This window comes from Notamacropus eugenii, chromosome 2, assembly GCF_028372415.1.
Source record: "Notamacropus eugenii isolate mMacEug1 chromosome 2, mMacEug1.pri_v2, whole genome shotgun sequence".
Classification (NCBI taxonomy): Eukaryota; Metazoa; Chordata; class Mammalia; order Diprotodontia; family Macropodidae; genus Notamacropus; species Notamacropus eugenii.
Genome location: NC_092873.1, coordinates 362,185,212 through 362,204,664, shown reverse-complemented (window position 1 = coordinate 362,204,664; position 19,453 = coordinate 362,185,212). Strand labels below are relative to the sequence as shown.

Below are 19,453 nucleotides of genomic sequence, written 5' to 3'. Positions count from 1 at the left end.
AATAAGAACTCCATTGTCCTGTAAGAGGTGACTAGCTCCTGGATGGGTAGATATCATGTGAAGCAGAACAAAGAGGACCCAGGTGACTGGCACCAGCTGACCCATTTTTTTTCCTATAGTGTTAGTTTTAACATCAATCCTTTATAATTAGATAAGTATTATGGACATATGAGCTGTATTTCTCTTCATTAAATCCCCAAATGGGTCATTACTACGTGTGCCCAGGTAGTTAGTTTTGATGTCTGTCTCTTGGTCTCAACCCTCATCTCTTCTCTTGAATTCCTGTCTGTGGCAGCTGTTGTTGGATTATGTGTGTTCTCCATATCACTGGTTGGCATTTTAACAGGAGGAGAAAAAATCAATAGTGGTTCTGCCATTATTGGCAGAATATATAACACACACACACACACACACACACACACATATAAACAAATATATATATTAAACATAAATACATTTAAAAAATCTATGAAATGTCTTTGCAACACAGGTATAAAATTGAGAAAGCCAAAGGGAACTACCTGTTGATGACTCTTCCCTTTCAGGAGAAGGGTAAATTGGGTCTAATGTTCTTTATCTCAGATCCTTGGATAGATTTCAAGGGCCTGTGATCTTGTTTCTTTTTTTATTTTATTTTATTATTATTATTTTTTAATGTTTAACAATCACTGCCATACAATTGAGATTTTATCCCCCCCACACCTACCCCCCACTACCCCTCTCCCTCCCCACGCCACATACAATTCTGTATAGGTTCTACATATACTTTCCTATTGAGTACGTTTTCACTATAGTCATGCCATGTGGATGAACTAAAATAAATGGAAGAAATCATATAACAAATCAAAACATGATACACAAAAACACACACACACATAAACATGATCTGCTACATTCTGTGAATGGCTTACATATTTCTTTCTCTGAGTGTGGAAGACATTTTGCCTTAGAAAACCACCACTGGGATTTTTTTTTTAAGAAGTTCTTGCGTTATTACGAAATTCCAAGTCTACCAGAAAAAACTCTCGCACACTGTGGTCGTTGCTGTGCACAGTTCTCCTGGTTCTGCTCCTTTCACTCAGCATCAGGTCATATAAGTCCTTCCAGGCCTCTCTGAAGTCTTCTTGTTCATCATTTCTTATGGCGCAATAGTACTCCATTACATTCATATACCATAATTTATTCAGCCATTCCCCAATTGACAGACATCCCCTTGACTTCCACTTTTTGGCAACTACAAAGAGTGCTGCTATAAATATTGATCTTGTTTCTTTTAAATAATATTTTGATATATGCATTCCTTTTTTATTTCTTTTTTTAAATTTTATTTTTAATTTATGGAATAAAACAAGCATTTCCATTACATAGTATAAAAAAGTTGATAACACATGAAACAGCAAATCTACTATGCACAACTTGCTATTCCTTTCAAATATGCAACAAAATTATCAAGTAAATTTCCATATTAATTAATTTCCTTTGTAATCCTATGTATCTCATTTTATGGGTTTAAAAATATTATTCTGAGAAGTGTCCATAGGCTTTATTAGGCTGCCATAGGGGTATGACACACAAAAATGACTTAGAAATCCTGGCCTAATACCTAGCGCAGCAGAATGATTTTTATTTTCAGTAATAAGTCTTGGAGCAGTGAGTTGTAGACATTAGGCAAAGTGAGTCCTCTTGCTTCTTAGTTTTTGTTATATTTTATTTTTTAATAACAAACCTCACTAGATATTAGTAGAAGCCTATAGTCCTTGCTATTGGGAGGTTGAGACTGAGGGATCTCTGGGACACAAGAGTTCTGAGCTGCAGTGGACCAAGCCAAATGGGTGTCCATACTAAGTCTACCATCAGTATGGTAAGCCCATGACCCCTTGGAAGAGAGGTGAGGCACCAGACTTCCGAAGACAGAGTACATCCACCCAGGTCAGAAAAAGAGTTAAAAAGTCTCATGCCAGTCAGTGGTGGAAGCCAGCCAATCCATGAGCAATCCATGCATTTCTGTTCTGGTCAAGATAGGGATACCAAGTCTCAAAAATAACAACAAACAAACAAACAAAAATCCTTTCTCTTTGTATTTGGAGAGGAGACTTTGGAACTGTGATGTCCTTCCTTGGTCCTTCCTTACCATAAAACTGTAATGCAGCTTATGTGTTTAGCATACTCTTCTTATCCACTTCTTGGAATGAGACTTTTCAGCAACCCAATGTACTGAGTATTTCAGGAAGAGAAAAACAAAAGGATGCTGCCTGAAAGGCCTGCAGAGCTGGCAAGGAAGCAGTAATCACAAATTTTGACTAACCTTAGGCGTCACTGTAATTGGCTGATTCAGAGCAGGCAGGACAAGGGCTTTCATGAGGTCAGGACCCCAGCCCTTAAAAGCTTCTGCCATTTAAAAATTAATACTTGGTGAATGCAAAGTCCACCTCTTTTGACGTGGGTCAAAAGGGTCTCTAGAGACCTAAGGAGAAAGGTTTTCCAGTAACAGATTTTTGAAAAGCTGTAAGAGTAGGCTGGGAAATCTAAGAGAAGAAAGGGAAACAAGCAAAGAGCTTACATTATTTTTATAGTAAATAATACATAATGAATAGCTATGTCCATTTTATTATACTTGAGACTGTACCAGAAGAGGAAGTTCCCAAATCAATGAGATCACTTATCTGATGAAATAGCAATGCAAGTCCTCTGTCTATCTAATTCCTCACATTCATTCCTACCCTCTACTAGATTGACTCATGTTTATTCATCCCTGTGAGTTTTCTCTGTCCTACTCTTTGTTCCCCAAGCATGTGTTTTTGAACTTCCAAAGCATTACTTTTAAGTGTAGGATATGCTGGGTTTGACCCAGTTCTCTTTTTCTCTCAGAGCACCAATTTGTCTGTAGAATGGGGAAGAAGTAGCATTACTTGATTAGGAATTTTTCTGAAAATAGCCTCCGAGGAATATGGGAGCCTTTAAAAGAGCTGTGAGACAAATACATTCAACTAGAGTATGTTGGTCTTAGCCCCATCCCCAATTAGGTTAAGCTGAAACTTTTCCTCTAAGCCAGGAAAGATGATTACAAGACTTTTTTGGCATAGAGATGTAAGGCTCAAGTCACTGGTCTGTTAATTTGGCTTCCTGGTGTCTCCTGGCCTTATTGATGTACCTTCCTGGTCACCCAGTGTCATAAAATAGCTCACCCTGGGGACCTTTCACTTTGAAAATGTCCTGAGGCTACCTGGGTCACCACAATGTTTCATGCTAACCAGATTCACTCAGAAGCAAGTTGTGTATGAAGAAAAGGAAGGTCTACATGAACTGAATATGATACTCTTACTGAATATCCTTCTATACTATGGCTCAATAAATCTTCTTTCTTAACTATTTAATCATCCACAAGTGTCTAAATTCATTGGGAGAGTTTTTGAGTCAGGCTTAGCTCAGTAAATGATGGTAGTAGAAATTCCATATTACGCGGTCTCAGAATCAAAGAAATCCATTATGAACAATAGATAACTGTCTTGGTAGATGGGCATTACCCAATGGCAGGTTAGTCCAGCAGTGTGCAGAGTTTCACAGGAAGGCAGTTGTAGGCAGAAAATGTTCCCAAGTCGTTAGAGTATAGAATGAGAACAACAGGCAAAGAAGGCTGGTCTAAGTAGTCCAGTAATTGACTTCAAGGGGGTCTAGCAGCAGAAGGTCACAAGAATCAAGCCATAGGGATGAGGGTCTAGGGCATGTATCCAGTCCCAAAGAAAGTGATATATCAAACAAAGTCCTTAGGAAGAAGCCAAGAGACCCAGTTACTAACTATAAAGTAGAACAGATCCAGGCAAGGCGGAGTAGATACTCAGACATAAAGCAATTTTCTTAAGTGAGCTTTTTTCCCATTTAACAAGCATTTTCTCTCCTTTCTAGCCACCCCCGTTTTGAGAAAAAAGAAAAGAAAAACAAAACTCTTAACAGTATGCATAATTATGCACAATCAAGCAAAACAGGCTCCCACATTGGTCATGTCCAAAAATGTATCTCATCCTGCATAGTCTTATCACCTGTCAGTAGGCAAGCAGCATTCTTTATCATTGTTCCATTGGACACCATTGAGTGTCATTATGTTGATCAGTTGTTAATTTTTATAATATTGATATAGTATATATTTTATTTCCTCTGTCTTGGTGAAACACTGGGCTCAGATCCTGGTTCTAGTTAAACCTGTAGGTATTAGTTATATGGCCACTGAACTGAAGAGGCTGCCGGGATGTGGGGCTGGTCATCACACTCACAAATTTTGATGAGACTGTGTATATCTGCCAATCCCATATAATTTCCCTATGAGTGATCAATACTATCATCTTGATATGAATGGCTAGCAAAATGCAAGTGACTCATTTTGCTAAGAAGCAAGGATGCTTACACGTTTAAAGCCTAGGATTTAGAGGTGGAAATGACATTAACGATCTTTCGTTCTAACCCTATAATTTTACAGATGAGGAAACTGAGACTTTATGAAGTTAAATGATTTGCCAAAGTGAGTACTACAAGGCAGAAACAACACTCAAACCCAGGTCTTCTGATGCCAAATCTATCACTCCTTCCACTGATATACATTTCCTGGGGACTTCAGCAAATGGCACTCCTCCATGGCTAGTCACCAGGTCCTTTACAAGCAGCCAGGCTCACAAGGCTAAAAATGCAAGATAGTTCTGTTTCCAGACTTTAAAACATAGAAATACTTATATCTGAGCCTATGAAAAGACATGTTCCCTTCCCTCAGTGAGCAGTCTTCCACTAGTCACCTGTGCATAAATCTTTGTGACTTACAGAACTACTTCCATACCAGTATTTTCTTCTCAAAACCCTATTTCCATGTCCCATTGCTCTTCTGTCAACAGTGTTCCTCTAGACATCTCCTTGTCATCACCACTGTTGGGGTCGTCTATGGCCCCTGCTGTTCCACCTGAAAATGTTGTTCTTCAGGGCTGCATTGCTGCTTCCAGCGGTTCAGGTTTCCTCCAGCAAAAGATGCTCATTACCTCCTCTCCAAGGCCCTAGTTCTCTAGAAACTATCTCATGTACCATTATATCATCCCTTTCATGCCTTTAGGTAAGAATGCCTCCAATCTTTTGAACTTTTCTTGATAATTGTTGAACTGGGGTCCATAGAACATCCCTACAAATAGTGGATCTCTTTGTCTTCTCCTTGAATAAATCTTTTTTTCCACTTAAGATCAGCACATGGTGAGTCAATCCAAGTTGCCCATCTTCCTTCCAGAATTTGAGCTGGATTGTCGAAAAGACCCCAGGTAATTTGCAGAAATGTCTCCAAAGAAAAGTATGGAGAACAGAGCAGTGAGTTTCAGGTACCTTCTCCCAGAGCAAGCACATGACTCAAGAATCTGTGATTCACAGAAAAAAAAGAATAAATTCTGCCCAGCAAGTGATTTGTATTTTGCTCCATTAACATTTTGATTTCGTGATAAAAAATGACAAAATTTCTGCCTTCATTTTTCATTTTCCATGTTTCATTTGTTTTATCTTTCTATCTGCAGTGTCTAACACATAATAGGCTTTTAATAACTGCTTGTTTCTTGCTGATTGATTCAAGGGTAAGGCCATGCAAAAGTTGTGGACTTTCCTGTGTGCTAGGAGGCCTGGGCAGAGTTCGTTGGGATGGTGGAAGATGTCAATATTTGTAGCCTAAGAGGTCTAAAGAAGTAGCCAGAGCAGCAAGGTGAGGTGAGCAGCAGGCCTGAGAATGAGCTTGGAGGACAGGTGGAGAGGAAAAGGAGAACATGAATATAGATCGAAGTTCTATCACAGGTTCAAGAACACCAGCCCAGATTCAGAATCAAGAAGACCAACCATTTTAGACTTATCCTTAATTTCCCTTTCCTAGCCCTGAAATTATTTTAATATAGTATTTCCCTCAGCAGATATACACAAGTGCTCCAGCCATAACAATTTATAGCATCCCAGCAGAGGCAGGTACTAAGTAATGCTGCAGCCAAATGCTTTAATAAGTTCCTGTGCAAGCAGTTATAAAAATGTAATTGTTGCTGTAGGCACCAAGAATGAAAATATGGTGAAGGAGAAGTGGCTTTTAAAACCAGCATTCAGCAATGCAGCTTTGCCCTTGTAAACAACTTTTATATACACTTTTTTGGAGTGTGTATAATGAAATGACAAACATTTTCAGCTGTAACTGGAGCTATTACACAGCAGTGGAATGTTTTTCAGCTCAAAATCTGTTCAGGAAAAAACATTACAAACTGGTGGAATAGGTAAGGCATTAGGGTCCCTATCTCCATGCATCTATGTTTCCTGTTGTTTCTAGTCAAGGTTCCTTTCTGGTACAAAATGAAACAAGATAGTCATAACTCAGGGAAGGAGGTGCCAACAAAACACAGCTGGACCTATTCGGGACAAAAAGAAGTCCTCTCGCCTATTGTGCTGTTGTGTTCAAGAACCAAGTCTGATGATGATCCTCAAACCAGAAGAATGGTATGCCATCTTCTGTGAAAACATCAAATGGTATCATCACCAGAATCTGGCCACCAAGGTCAGAGCCTTAAACCAATGGATCTCTGAGTCTGTGATCAGGATTCAATTACCTCTGAACCTGATTCACCCCAATAAAGAAAAAAATGGCTCAGAAGGCATCCCTTGTGCTTCCCAGGGAAATTTCATTTTATAGAGTAGAAGCATGGCATGGTGTGGAAAGTGCTGAACTTTGAGTCTGAATGCAGCTTCTGCCACTCCACATATCTTCATCTATAAAGTGAGAGATTTGTGCTGAATGACATTGAGAGGACCTTCCAGCTTGAGATCCATGATCCTGCAAATGCTGTAATACATTTATCATATAATAGTGAGGATTAACAATTATCTGTTATTGTCATATTCCTCTAGTAAACTATAAGGTCAGAAAGTCTATTGTATCTCTCTCAATAGTTAACACAGTGTCCTAAGTAAGTAAGTGCTTAACATGTTCAATGTATTATATTGTTTTTATATTTTGTAATGTTATATCATATCATATTACATCATATTTTATTATATCATATCATATTACATTACATTTCATAAGAGTACCATTTAGTACAGCAGAGTAGATAGAGTTGACAGACCACTGATTTGATGCTGTGGTCTTGATGACCACTTTCTAGCAGTGATGCCATTTGATGTCATCATAGAAGACAACACACCTATTTTCCGTCTCAAGGATGTCACTGTCATCAGACTCAATTCTTAAACATCAAAGAACAATGGGCAGGAGAGGATTTCCTTTTGTCCTGTGTGTGCCCAGATGTGTTTCATTGGCACCTCTTTCCCTGAAGTATGTTACTTTGTTTCCTTTTGTACCAGAAAGGAATCTTGACTAGAACCAGCAGCAAATGTGAAGATGTATGGAAAGGGAGATCCTAATGCTTTACTTATTCCACCAGTCTATGAATAAAATTTAGTTGAATGGAATACAGATTAGCACAGAACAGTAGAATTAGTAGAACTTAGAAGAGTAGAGGTTAGTATAATTTAAAGGAGTAGGTCAGAGGTTAATTAGAGTTTAGTAGAATTAATAGAATATCATTCAGTGGAGCACATAGAGTATAGTAGAGTTAAGTAGAATTTAGTAGAGCTTAGTAGAGCCAAGACAAGGACATATTTACTCTTGATAATGCTATATGAATTAATCACTAGAAAGTTCTTCTTTGTGACCATGACCTTAAAGCAGGAGTTCTTAACCAGGGATCCACAGGCCTTTCCCTCCTCCCCTCATCAAAGACCCTGTGGATAGTCAGGGAATCTATGAACACAGGTAGAAAATTTAACATTTTATTGTCCCTAACTTTTAACTGACATCTAGAATTTCCTTCAGTTATAAAGGCAGAAAAATATTATTCTGAGTAGGGATCCATAGGCTTTGCCAGACTATAAAAGGATCCCTGATACACATTAGGTCAGGAACCCTTGCCTTAAGGATTCATAAGATTTAGAGTTGTGAGGGACCTTCAAAATCATCTCTTCTTACTCTGTGATTTAAAGATGAGAAGACTGAGGTTCAGTAACTTCTTAAAGTAATTCTAACCCAAGTTCTTTCACTCAAATCCCTTCAGTGCCCTTTCTACCATGCCACACCATAAGGACATAGTCTCACAGGGATCCTCTGGCCCCCTTCACTAAGGAAAGATACACAATACAGTAACACAGGGTGAATTTGCTTCCAGACCCCCCAAAAAAGAACATTAAAGATACCCATCCCCTGGAGGTATAAGGCTGTATCATGCAAAGGTCTTACCTGCCACTCATACTTTCCTTCCTTCAAACCTCTTCCCCATTTAGGAAAGATTATTTCTTCCATTGGAATTGACATATTCATGTTCACTAATCTCAGACCAAAGACGTTTCCTTCCTCTTAGAATCTCAAAATTTTAAACTTGGATGTGAAATTAGAGGTTGTAGGATGGTTGGATAAATGGAGTCTCTCTCCCCACCTGCCCTCCCACCCTGCCAGCTCTCAAACACACCTCCTTCCTGCTTTGGTATGTTATAAAACGGAAATTGGGACACTCCTCTGAGCTACATCTTCTCATGGATATAGCTCAATTCTCTACCATCCTTGCTGATCTAATATCTGATTTCCTGAGTAATTTTTAATGTGCCATTTTTTTCTTTTTTTGTGCAGTGTGATGGAAGGGAAAGACTTGGATGATCTCAGGCAAGTCATCAGTGGATTATCTCAAATTTCAGTTTGATCATCCCTGAAATTAAAGGATTAGCTAAAATTATCTCTGAGATCCTGTCTAGCTCTAAAGTTCAATTAAATATAACTTATCTTGGTTTACCTATCAGTACATCCTTAACCCATCCCTACAGGTCCTACCCACTTTGCCTCTAACCTTCCTTTTCAACCCTATGTCACCTTTTTGTTCCCTTTCCATACATTCTATGTACCAAATTAATTGGTTTACTGGATGATCTTAGCCTGCTCTTTTCATCTTGGTGGATTTACACAGAAAATGCACTAACAAGTTGAAATCCTTCTTTCCCTTCAAAGCTTAGTTTAGGTGCTGCAATATGGCTTCCATGACACCTTCCTGGATCCCATGCCCAAATGCATCCTCCGGTGTCGTTACCTTCCTCAAATTCTCCTAAAGCATTTTTCTGGATCTTTCTTTTGTCCCCAGTAATTCCCATTTTATATTTATCTATTATCTTCTTACTTGCCACCCCCTCCTACAGAATCCAAGATACCTGAGGTTTGAGAGTAGATACTATTTTGACTTAGTCTTTATATCACCAATGCAAAAAAATCCCTGAAATTTAAATGAAATGGATGCATATTTACAAAATATAAAATACCCAGATCCACAGAATGAGAATTACAGATCTGAAACAACCCAATTCCTTATATAGTGTAGATGCTTAGTAAATGTTACTGAACTGAACTGAACTTGGGAAGTGACTTTCTCAAGATCACAAGGGTAGTAGAGAGTAAAGCTTGCAATAAGGAAAAATCAAAATAAATCTCAAAAGAATAATTCAGGGCTGTCTTATGAAGGGCAAATCTTAACAGATCAAAATCAAATCAAAACAGATCAAAATACCTAATGAATGCTCTCTCACTCTCCCTAAGTATAAGAAAGGAAAAAGGGTAAGAGATTAAGTTTTTATTAAATGCCTACTATGGGCAAGGCTTTCTGCTAAGCCCTTTTTACAGATTTGATCTCATTTGATCCCCACAACTGTGAAGTAGGTCCTGTTATTGTCATCCCTATATTACAGTTCAGGAAAATGAGGCAAACAGATTTAAGTGACTTCCTTAGCATCACACTTCTGATAAGTATCTGAGGAGGATTTGAACTCAGGTCTTCCTGACTCCAGGCCCAATGTTCTATCAACCATATCACCTAGTTACTTCTAGGCACTTAAGCCCAACCCTAATAGTAAGGAAGAAAGGAAGGAAGGAAAGAAGGGAGAGAGGGAGGGGAGGAGGGAGGGAAGGAAGAAGGAAGGAAGGAAGGAAGGAAGGAAGGAAGGAAGGAAGGAAGGAAGGAAGGAAGGAAGGAAGGAAATATCCAATCAAAATACTGGGTCCTACAAGCAAACAAGCAACTCTACCCACCTTTACCCTCAAAACAACCACTACCCCTTGTTGCTTTCTTTCTCCCCTACCTCCCCTGCCCAGAACTGCTCCAGCCTCACAGCCTCTCCTCCTCTACCTGCTTCCCTTGATCTTTGCACTTTAATCCTAGCTCCAGAGAGTCACTCACTTCTCCAAGTCCTTAAAAAAAGGCCCCATTCCCCTAGTAGGCAGCAGTACATGTACAGAGCATCCTGTGGCATAATCTATGCTTCCTCAGTAGGGGTGAGGAGAGAGATTAGCAGTGGCACGAAAGCAGACTGCCAAATGACTTGCCCTTCTGGGCATCTGTAAAACCTGCTCTGAGGTATACTTCTTTATCCAGCCTTCAGGACCCTGGATTGCATCTTCCCCTCTCCCCTATTTGAAACAGAGAACTCAGGAAATTGAACAGTCCCTGATAGAGCACCTCCCTCTCCCCAAATGAAAAAGGAGCCGAGGGAACCATGTCAGTAATTCTCAGGAAGTTACTTCACTAACTTGCTCTGCTTCAGACTCTCATGTTATTAGTCAGTAATTACTTAGCAGACCCTTTCATTTGTCTAAATTTTCCAAGTAAAATGGAAGCTGCCCACAGGGTCTTCCACTGGAAAATGCAAATGGAGACTGTAATGAATGGAAAGGGTTATTCCATCCACCTCCCTCTCTTACTGTGACTTTCAAAATGCAAGAAATGCCCTTCTCTTTTCCCTCAAGTACAGCTTTTCTTCCATCCCTGTGGTGTTGCTGCATAACTCATATCTAGTGACAGGTGTAAGGGGTGAGAGGAGCCATCTGCCATCTCATTGTTGTCATCATAACTCCCATTTCCATAGCCCTTTAAGCTTAGCAAAACCTTACAGCTCCACAACGCTGTAAGGCACCAAGAATAAACATAATTGTACTCATTTTACAAATGAGGAAACAGACTCAGAAAGTGACCTGTCCATAGTTATACAATAAGTGGCCAACATTGGACTCCAACCCAAGTCTCCATCTGTAAGTTCAGTGTACTTGGAAAAGCAACGTAGAATGGTGAATAGAGTATTGGCTATGGAAACTGGGAGTTCCTAGGTTCAAATCCTGCTTCAGATACTTATCAGCTGTGCAACTCTAGGGAAGACTCTACTCGTCTGGGCCTCAGTTTCTTCATCTGTGAAACAGGAGGGTTGGATTTGATGGCCTAAAAAGTTCTTTCCATCTCTAAATCTATAACCACACCAAAAATCGTTAGCTAGTCAATTAACTAGTATTAAATGCCTACCACATCCCAGGCAGTGTACTAAATGCTGAAGTTTAAAAGAAAGGAAAAAAATAAACAAAAAATCATCCCTGTGCTCAAGGAACTAACAGTTTAATGAGAGGAGAAAATATGTAAACAAGTACAAGAAACACATAGAAGATACATGGGGAGTAATCTCAGAGGGAAGGCACTAAGATTAAGGAGGACTGGAAAAGGCTTCTTGAAGAAGCTAGAAATTTAGCTGAAGCTTGAAGGAAGTCAGGGGGACCAGGAGGTAGAGATGAGCAGAAAGATAGTTCCAGCCAAATGGGCAACCAACGAAAATGCCTGGAGCTGGGAGAGGAAATGAGAGTGAGAACAGCAAGGAAGCCAGTATCAATGGATCACAGTCTGTGGAAGGGGTAGGGTTCAGGAAGAATGGAAAGGTAGGGAAGGGACAGCTTATGAAGGGTTTTAAAATGAGAGAGGAGTGCCTGAGTTGGTCTACAGTTATTACCCTCCAGAGTTTAGCTTGTACTCCAAGAGCCATGATTCAGTTTTCTTGTGCCTTTCTCCCTCTATAAAAAGTGACCAGATCACCTCTCCTAATGTAATGCAAAAGGAGGCAAAGTTCCCAATAGATAATCACTGCTTTAGTCACATCGCACAACTCAGAAACATCATCTGTGTTCTATTTATCTAAATGTTTGCAGTTTTATATTCATCTTATATTTTTAAAAGAAAAAAAACAAGCAGAGAAGATGAGGAATCCTGTAATGAGCTGGGTATTTGAGAAATAGCTTCCTATTTCTAGTTTAGCAATAGTTGTAAGTATTCCCATCCTTTGGTCGTTCAGAGACCTGTGATTTCTTCAGTATGGGCATCACTTCCACTAAGAATAACAAAAATTATGGTAATAAAACTTTTAACATGTAGGATGCAACATATATCATCCCATCTCTCGTTGGAGTTGTCCCAAAGATGCTGGTCCCTTCTTGCTTTGGTAAGGCCTTTGTAGGACTTCCATTTTCCATTTTGAGGTAAACCCATACTAGTCATCCTTCATTCTGCAGACCTCAGCATCGTGACTCAGCTTCCTTTCCTGTCTTTGCGCTTCCCTTCTCCTATGGGTGAGTTCTTGAAATCTCCGTTTTGGGGAAGGGCCTGCTCAGCCTTCCTTCACTCTCCATCACCACCTTCCCACACAGTTTCCACATCCCCCAGTTTTCAGCTTCCATTTTTTGTATTGTCTTCCTCTATTAGAATGTATGAATGTTTTGAGGTCCATCATTGTCCTTCTCTTTACTTGCGTTTGCATCCCCAGTGATTATTCCAGTGCTTTGCATATAAGAAGTGCTTAACAAACGCTTATTGACTAATTGGCAGTGAATTTCCTAAAGATGAGTTCTGTTGTTCAATTACTTCAGTCATATCCAACTCTTCATGACCCCATTTGGAGTTTTCTCGGCAAAGATAAGGGAGTGGCTTGCAATTTCCTCCTCCAGCTCATTTAACAGATGAGGAACTGAGGCAAAGAAGGTTAAGTGACTTGCCCAAGGTCATACAGCTAGTAAGTGTCTGAGGCTAGATTTGAACTCAGGAAGATGAGGCTTCCTGATTCCAAGACCAGTGCTCTATCCACTGCGCCACCTAGCTGCCTTTAGTGTCAATAAGAATCATATTAATAATAATTTCCAGAAAATGATTGAAGATTTTGAGTATGAATCCAGAGATCAAATTAAACCTATGAACAAAGAGGTATACTTACAAATAAATTGGTCTTCTCCAGGCAAGGCACATGAAGGATAAATTTATCAAGGAAAAAGCTCTGACTCTTTATAAAAAGACTAACTGGCATCCTGAAATAAAACCTTAATGAGAAGAACACATTTAAAGCAATTAACACCTATGCAATAGCAATCTTAATGTACACTTTTGAAGCTGTAAAATGAACCATAACAGATTTGGAAAGTATCCTAACAAAAAAATAACAAAGAACCCATCACTCTAAGGCACACATAGGAAGATTAACATGTCCTTGGCCAAACATGGAGAATGCTTGCATGATTTCACATGTAAAATTGGTATCATACTGATTGTCTTCTCAAGGGGGAAGGGTGGGTGAAGAAGAAGGGAGAGAATTTGGAACTCAAAATCCTTAAAAGTGAATGTTAAAATTTTTTAAAATGTAATTGGGAAATATGTAACAAAAAGTATGTGGATATATGTGTGTATATGTATACATACATATACATGTATATACACACATATACATATAAATACACACACATTCTTGACCAAAAGAAGCAAGAGGATTGATAGATGTTTTCAGTGCCCATTATAGACAGGTTTAAAGCAGGAATACTTTTGGAACAAATACCACATCATAAACAAGTAGTAAAGGCTGACAACAGTTCATGCCACTAGATATGTCAGGTATAACTGTAAATGGACATCTCTTGGTGGAGTCTTTGAAATAACTAAGATCAAATAATGGAATCAAAAGGTCTTCCTTGGGCAATATCCATGTATACCTAAACAGTGTGGATGCAGAAGTACTAGACAAATGGCAGAGTCTGGAATTCAGATCTTCCCAAGCTTTCTACAATCTTAGACCATGCTACATTTATAGTTTTATGATATGTTCTTTTCTCCATGTCTTCTCTACTCCATCAGTATTGAACCACTCAGCCCCACCATTACCCCTGTATAATTCCTGCACTTGCCTGCCTCCAAACCTTTGCTCAAAGATTGTTCCCCATGCAGGGAAAACCTTTTCCTCCCTTTTACTATAGAATTACTACCTACCTCTATTGCTGTATCTGCTAAGAACTCTTCCTTGATGCCCCAAAATCAATAATGACCTTTGTCCTCTCAGACCTCAATTCATAAACATTTATTAAGCCCTTACCTTATAATGTGTTTTCTATACATGTCCCTAAAGCATTTATCATATATTATTTGGTACTATAGTTTTTTATATGTCACACACACTCTTTAGCCTCTAAGCTGCATAAAGGCAAAGACCACGTTATCTAAATTTTTTATCTTCCCCAGTGCCTATCACAATAAGTTCTCAGTCACTGCATATTGGCTTGAATTTAACTAAAAACCAAGAAGTAGAATTTTGATAAAGTAAAGGAGAGAAGTCTGGGTATAGTAAAGCAGCAGGTGAAGGAATTCTGGCTACCATTTGCTTTTTCACATGAGAGGTTTCTAATAATGAATCAAGAATGGTGAGGAATAAGTGGGCAAGTGGAGGAATAAGATAACTAAATAAGGTCAAATCTTTGCTACAGTCACACACTAAATGGTGCATTCACTGGTTAACAGTCTTTTGCCTTTCTTAAATCAGTTGCTCTCTTTGGTTTTGACTCTATGATCATCATGCCTCTCCTGGGATAAGCTCTTCCCTTGATGTTCCATCACCATGGAAATTGATTCACCTCTCATACTCAACATCTCCTTAGCTGCTACCTCCTATAATTGGATGACTGAAAGACAGAGCAATGAACTCCTCCCAAAGCCTCCCTTTATAGAGGGCTTAGAACTTTCCAGCTAACTCGGTTTACCATCAGTTGCTCCCCTTGGTTTTGACTCCTCAAGCATCATGCCTCAACACCATCTACCCTCTGGTGACCCTTTCACTTGCCTCTACTTTTGGCTTCCTTTAATATATTTCTTTCATTAGATTATAAGCTCGCTGAGGGTAGAGATTGTTTTTCTTATTTGTACCCCCACCGTATAACCTACCATGTAGTAGGCACTTGATAAATGTTTATTATAGCATGCTAGCATCTTGCTGAATTTTTTTTAATGTACACATCAGTCCTGACCTCTTCTGGTTTTTGAAGGGGCAGCTGTTGGGTTGCTGCCAACATGCCACTCCACATTGCAGTAGGGGTGTTCTACAGATAACTCCAAGTTCCTCTTCTCCACTGAACCCAACTTCACTTTAACAGTATTTCAATCATAGAGAGAGAAGTTAACCTGAATTTTTCTGGCTCCTTTTCTAATTCGGGGATTGTAGTGTTGTTAGGAAGGGGGCACGAATAATTCCTATGATTTAATTTTAGTAATTTACTTCCAGAGGCCATGTGGGAAAATATCAAACTGAGATTCAAATATGTCTTAAATTACATGCCAAACAGTGTGCCTCTGCTGCAAGTCAATCCAATTTAATAAACATCTATTAAGTGCCTACTAGGTGTCAGACTCCATACTAGCTTCTGATAATATAAAAACGGAAACAAAAAATAATTCTCTGCCCTCAAGAAATATGTTTTACTGGGAGTACCAACACATATACAGGAAAGCAAATATTTTATTCATATATATGTGTGTCTATGTGTGTGTATATACTCATATACATGCATGTATATGAGTATATACACACATGTACACAGATACATACATACACATATACACATATAACTGGGAAGTAAATTATATATGTTTGTATATGTATATAAACAGATACATAGATATATATACACATATGCACATATATACACATTTATGTATATATATAAATGGAAGGTAAATTGTGTGTGTATATGTATACACACACATATATATGTATATATATATATATATACACTACCACACAGACAAGAGTAACACAAATCCATAAATATACATTTGCTAAGCATCTATTCTCTTCCAGGCACTGTGCATAGGGACTAGCCCTATAATTTCACTGAGATTAGTAATATATTAGTTGACACCTTTTCTACAACTTCTTGTATTCTTGCCAAGAATATTGAGGCTTAAGTGACTTGCCCAGGGTCACACAAGCAGTATTTGTCAGAGACAGCCTTTGAACTCAGGTCTTCCTAGTTTTGAGGTCAGCCATCTATTCACTATGCCATGGCTGCTTTTCTGAGCCTGGGAATATAAAGGAAAAAAAACGGAAACAATGCCTGCCTTTAAGGATTTTATATTTATCTGGGGAGAGAACATGTACATTAAAATACTTAAATGCAAATGAATTTTGAAGACAGGGATGTACTGTCAGCTAAGGGGTCAAGAAATGCCTTGTGGATGTGGTTGCATTTGGTCTAAGCTTTGAATGAAATTAGGGATTCTGAGAGGTGGAAATGAGAATGAAGCACATTCTAGGAGTAGTTGGCTCTAGCTAACTGGCTGGTTAGTAAGTCTTTCTAAATTACTATCCATATATGGGCCAGAATAGGCCGTTCCCACCCACCCACTCTGTTGAAAGCAGTTGCATAAGGTTAGTTGGTTTCCAATAGAAAAAGAGTCTGACACAGGCATTTAATTTTAAAGATTTTACTGAGGTTTATATGAGTGTGTGTGTATGTGTGTGTGTGTGTGTGTGTGTGTGTGTGTTGGTAAAGATAAATGTAAGTAACTACCTTTATTACGCTTTTAGAAAAGAGTTAAGATATTGTAGAAATTGTTTTACCAACTAAGTAAGGAATTGTAAATCTTCTTGTTGTATCTGGAAATTGATTATTGAACTGAATTAGATCAGGTACTGAAACCCTATACATGCTGAAGGTTTGTGGAATTCTTGTTTTCCTTTGAATGCTAATTTTTCTTTCCAAAAGAATGTTATATACGTTATTATTCTGCTTTGTATATTCCCAGGATCATCACAGTCATTGGTCCAGTTTGGTGTCAGCTTTACAAATAGTTGTCCTGTAAGACTGCTTTCACACACAAATGGAATAAGAGTTCTTAGATGTGGATTATTCATGGTATTTGGATGTTTATCCCATATTGGTCCCCATTGACCATCTCAGTCACCTAGAGCAGTCCATAGGACATAAGTGTTTAGATCACCAATTCCTCTAATCATATCATCTTGTGTTAGTCTGTTGTCTTCAAGGACTATCTGTCTCCAACTCTGTACCCATTCTAAGTCTTAGTTTTGCACCCACTTTTGTTGTGTCAGTCACTTTCTGTTGTCCACAGTTGAACCTCTGGCTCCATGTTGGTAATCACAGCTGATTCATTTGTTGGTTTCCTGTGTCTATTTGGTCTTGTACAGATGGCTGAACAGGGCCAGATGTAATAACTGGACCACTTCTTCCAGCTGTGAAAGTCCATTCAGGATATAACATACCAATATTAAGTGGTCTTTTTCTGATTGCTTCTGAGTATTTTATTGTTGTTAATTCACCAACTCTCCAGGAGCTGTCTTATCTCATGGTAGCTTGCTGACTGCTGTCAAAACCAGGTATAATTTGTGGTGGTCTGCCTAGTTTTCTTTGGTCTTCGTCTTAGTTCATTGTCATTCTGTTTAGTTTGATTTTGAAGTAGTACTTTCCCATAGGAAAGTCATCTTCTGTTCTTAGCAATTCAACTGGAATTACATTTTCAATGGTCGGAAATAGTTGGGTTTTTTTGGTTACTGTTGAAAATTGAGGAAGATGTGTTTACAATGGATCCTGCTGTATCTGAACCTTGCTTGAAGTTTGTATGGTATCTCCATAGATACAGTTTGTTAGTTTCCCATGGTATGTAGCCTAATGGTATTAAAGTTCCTCCATTACATGACCATGGCATTATTTTATCTGTATTTTTTGCTACTTGTAATGTTACAGTAAGATCACTGTTTAGCCTTTGATCTTTGCTCCTTGTTCAGTTACTGTTTTAATAGCAATGTTAAGTAATTCTTGTTCTAAAGATTCAAGGTTTAGATCACTGACCACATTTGTCATGAGTTGGAAGTCTGATGGAGACATCCATACACCCCATGCATTTGCATCAATGATGCTCCACGGTATTAGTATTTGCAAATGACTGTTATCATCATCACCAGCTCTTCTTTGGTTAGGTTGTGGAAAGATGTCTCAAATTTTTGCTGTGCATTTCATTCATTTGGTGGCATGCTTAGGTGTATGTGTTTTGATGCATGGCATGTTACTGTTATATCACCATTGTCATAGTCCCATGTGGTTGTGTTAGTAAAATCTCATGTTGAAATCCATCCTCCTCCTCCGCTTCTTTCTCCTCCTCCTCCTCATCCTTGAGTGTTGCCACCTGCTTGAACTTGTCCTGTGGTAGTTACAACTTGTATGTGTCTGCCATGTCTGTGTCTATATTGTTTGATTGGTTAGTTTGTTATGTAGCTCTCTTCCTTGCTTGATTAATAAATATATCCCTTGGTGGCTATTTTCTAGCTTTTCCAAATTGTGTTATGTGAAGTTGTACCTTAACCTTTTTAGTTGGAGGTGCAAGCTTAGGTACTATAAGTTCCTTTGCTTTAAAAATCTTATTGCCTAACCAACCATCCCAGTCACTTGCCTAGTTAGTCGCTTCAATGAAATTCTTATCTGTTTTGATGAAGTAAAGGTATGGATTTGTGTCCTTGTTCTTGTAGCTTTGAATATTCTCAATCATGTAGTTGTGCTGCTTTATCACTCAGATTAACTGGTTCCAGATAATTGTATCCTGGCAAAGTGTAACCTGAAAATAAACATAAATAGAATTGATTATCGGAATTTATCAGAAGTACAGTTGTAATTTTGTGGTTGATTTATTAGGTTCACATACCTTGCCTAGACCTCTTTACTTGTGGTATCACATATTCTCAGTGAAAAATTTGTCCCTTCCAAATGATCCCAGGTTAACATCAGTGCTTGGCTTAGGAATATCAGAAGGAGTTTTAAGGTATTCTTCTAGTGAGGACTCTGCATTAGAGTCTGAGTCTGGTGCTGGGCAGCTTTCTTTGCTGACTTCTTCCCACTCCCAGTCTTGTGCATCATATGGTCTTTTAGGGTGATTTGGATTTCCAGGCAAGACACTCACATCACATGCTGTGTATCTAGTGGTTCCTCCCATTTCTCTGCTCATATTGGTACTTCCTTCCACCAACTGACATAACTGCTCATTATTGGCTCAAGCCCAAGATTTTTTAGGTGTTGGAAGATGTTTGGTATTTCACTGTCTTCAGTCAAACTAAACCTACCATCTGAAGGTTTTGTGAAGGCATCTATGCTTAATTGGCTCAGTATGTTCAGATCTTAACTCACAGTCAATTCTGACTTCAGTTATGTTCTCATTGGTGATCATGATTACAAGTGTTGGTTCTATGGTTTTGCTTCTTTTCCCTTTTTGATCTATTCTAACTGTCTGCCCTAGCATTAGTTGTTTGA

The 19,453-nt window shown here is 38.7% G+C and overlaps 1 protein-coding gene and 1 long non-coding RNA gene across 2 annotated transcripts in view; one reads left to right on the top strand and one right to left on the bottom strand.

Annotated features, from left to right (window-relative positions):
* CA10 (carbonic anhydrase 10) overlaps positions 1 to 19,453 on the top strand; it is a 718,916-nt gene that overhangs the window by 389,766 nt on the left and 309,697 nt on the right. The window lies entirely within an intron of this gene.
* LOC140528672 (uncharacterized) overlaps positions 16,606 to 19,453 on the bottom strand; it is a 47,804-nt gene continuing 44,956 nt past the window's right edge. The window contains exon 3 of the long non-coding RNA XR_011975257.1: positions 16,606 to 18,764. This is a non-coding gene — a long non-coding RNA (uncharacterized lncRNA). The remainder of the gene's footprint in view (positions 18,765 to 19,453) is intronic.